The 3,184-nt window shown below is 36.0% G+C and overlaps 1 protein-coding gene across 1 annotated transcript in view; it reads right to left on the reverse strand.

Moving 5' to 3' along the window:
• Positions 1-3,184, reverse strand: part of LOC107653458 (cAMP-dependent protein kinase type I-beta regulatory subunit) — a 70,429-nt gene that overhangs the window by 20,525 nt on the left and 46,720 nt on the right. The window lies entirely within an intron of this gene.

Genomic DNA, 3,184 nt, shown 5'->3' on the forward strand with positions numbered 1-3,184 from the left:
TTGTCTTTATTTTGGCATAACTGTAAGATGCTACTAAAGAGAATCTCTCAATGAATCTGTGTGTCAGCATGTAGTTTTCAACAGCCACACACAGAGACGCACAAGGAGCCTCTTTCTCATTTCCCACAGAGGCTGGTTCGGTTTCACCTGTGGACACACAATCCAGTTCTTGAATTTATGAGGAGAGATAACAAAAAAAAAAGCTAACACATGGGGCAGAAATAAACGCTCATCTTCTGTCCGGCCTGGGCCAGGCGTCCTGCCAGCCATCTAAGACACATTCCACAGGTATCTCTGCTCTCCAGACCGGCCACCGGAACAGGTTCGGGTCACAGCCTCCTTAGAGCCGGCCAACATGTCACTTAAGGTGAGAAAGTGTGCTTAATATTCTTGCAATAAGCCTTCCGTCGCATATTAAAGGGATTGTTCACCCAAAAATGAAAATTCTGCCATCATTTACTGACCCTCAAGGTTACAAACCTATACGAGTTTCTTTCTTCTGTTGAACACAAAAGAAGATTTTTGAAGAATGTTGGTAATCAAACAGCTGCTGGTAGCCATTGACTTCTATAGCAATTTTTTTTCCCATACTATGGAAGTCAATGGCTACCAGCAACTGTTTGGTTACCCACATTCTTCAAAATATATATTTTTTTGTGTGTGTTTAGCAGATACAGGTTTGGAATTCATACAGGTTTGGAACAACTTGAGGGTGAGTAAATGATGACAAAATTGTAATTTTTGGGTTAACTATCCCTTAAGTCATATATTACTTCAAGTGACTGAAAGTGCATGTTTTCTTCACAAGAGTGTGTGCGTGTTAATGAATTCCAACTTTCCCAATTAGCATGCAGTACTACGCGCTCCAAAGTCACAGCAGATTTATCCTTTCTGCTAATAAGAGACATCACCGTCGCATTGGAGATGCATTCCAGCACATTTGCGTATGTCTGGGAGGTTTATGGAGCTGTGTGTTCTCACTTACACGTATGAGAAGACGGGTTAATGTCTGTATTTTGCATGTGTTTGACAGCATTAGCATGGCGTACGGTGGACTGAGCGAGCAGGGCTCTGCTGGTCTCAGTGCGCTGGCTCCGGCCCAAGAGCTCGATGCGCCGCAATCTGATGTGGCAGTGACCCAGTGCTGACTCAACGTGCCCTCGGAGAAATATTAGCACTGATATATCACACAGCAGATCACTGAGCACATACACAAGGAGAACAGACTCAAGACAAACAAGACTGTTAATAACATTAAAAATATTGAGATCAGCAGGGTTTTCTTGATCTTTTAACATAAAATAAAATAAATATGGACGAATTATGTAGGCATACTCTAAAATCTCTAGATTCAAAAATGGACCAATCAGAAATTGTTAATGTTATGATGTCACAAGCACGAGCACATTAACATATGATTACTCACATTTCTGCTCTACTGTTCAAAAGTTTGGTGTCAGTATGATTTTTTTCAAGGAAATTAGTACTTTTATTCATCAAGGATGCATTAAATTGATCAAAAGTCACAGTAAAGACTTTTATAATTTTACAAAAAAAATTATGTTTCATATAAATGCTGTTTCTATTCACCAAAGAATTCTGAAAAAAATGTGTCACAAGCAGCACAACTGTTTTCAACATTGCTAATATGTTAGCAATATTAGCAATATGCTAATTGCTCTAATAAATTAGAGATGCACCGATTGCAATTTTCTTGGCCGATTCCGATTTTTTGTTAGCGTGATCTGCCGATACCGATTTTTGCCGATTCCGATTTTCTTTCTAAGAACTATAAATGACAGCATATACAAACAAAAATCTACTTTTCTTCAACGCAACACAACAGCACAAATAAATGCAATAGAATAAAGAGCGCTATGAAACTAAGTTTTTCAGGTAAAGTAAGTTTTTATTCAGGTAAGAAATACTACAGAAATTAAAGTAATCTAATGTAAAATAACACATCCAGTAATTTCTGTAGTTTTCATTGTAAAAATTAAATACAGATTAATGCTTAACGAGACGTGTGTGAGAGAGAAGGGGTCGTCGGAGAGAAGAGACCGAGAATGCACGGCTGATGTTATTGCCTGTGCCGCTGGTAACAAAACGGATCGGCTCGGAATCGGAAAGAAGTGAGACTGACATTTTAAAATATATTAAAATAGAAAGCAGTTGTTTTAATTTGTAATAATATTTCACAATATTACTTTTTTTTACTGATCAAATAAATGCAGACTTGGTGAACATAAGAGACTTCTTTCAAAAACAGTACAAAAAAATCTTACTAGCCCCAAACATTTGAACGGTAGCATATATTCATATTCATTCACATTTACTATTCATTATTCAGCAACTTGGTATGGCAGTTGTTAGTTGTTTCACATGTAATGAAATCATTTACATATCTTAAATGTGCAGTAGCAAAAACAGTCTGTTTAAATGGTCATAGAGTGCGTGGAAAATGGTCATAAAAACTAAACTATGACCGTTTTCAGTTCGAGAAGCCATGACTGCAATTATTAGTGGACTCTTGGGGAAAAATAAAATGCTAGAAAAGATTGGAAAAGACCCCTGTAAACTAAACAATCCTGTTTACTACTAACTGGAAATTATTTCAGATTCCCAGGATGATAAACACAACTTCTGAGAGAACAAAAAAAAATGCATTTACAAAGAAAATCTATTTTAAAGCTTATCTTCTCTTTAAAACAAAACATGTGAAGTGGATTCTCTGTGGAGATAATGACACATCATTTCACTTGAACTTTATCCATGGTCCATCCATTTTGGGAAGGTAAAACAATGGCAGTAAGTGGTCCAGTTTTTTGTAGTGTTAAAAAAGGGCAGTGGGTAAGATTTTTATCATACAGCACAGATCTACTATTATATGTCTGGAGGTTTCACCAATTCTCATTTCCTAACTGGGTGAATGTCACAAAAACAAGCCCAGGTAACATTTCACTCCACTCCAAGTCAATGGGGAAAACACAATTTAAACTTTGCATTAAGGAAATTAGTACAATTAAGTACACTCTCATCGACAAACTGTCATTAGTGTATAGATTTTTTTTATTATTAATTTTTAAATGTATGACACCAATACCAATGAAACCAATAATGAATTTAAAAGAAAAATAATAATAATAATAATTAAATAAACAAACAAACAAATAAATAAATATAA

The sequence above is a fragment of the Sinocyclocheilus anshuiensis genome, unplaced genomic scaffold (assembly GCF_001515605.1).
Source record: "Sinocyclocheilus anshuiensis isolate Anshui unplaced genomic scaffold, SAMN03320099.WGS_v1.1 scaffold383, whole genome shotgun sequence".
Lineage (NCBI taxonomy): Eukaryota > Metazoa > Chordata > Actinopteri > Cypriniformes > Cyprinidae > Sinocyclocheilus > Sinocyclocheilus anshuiensis.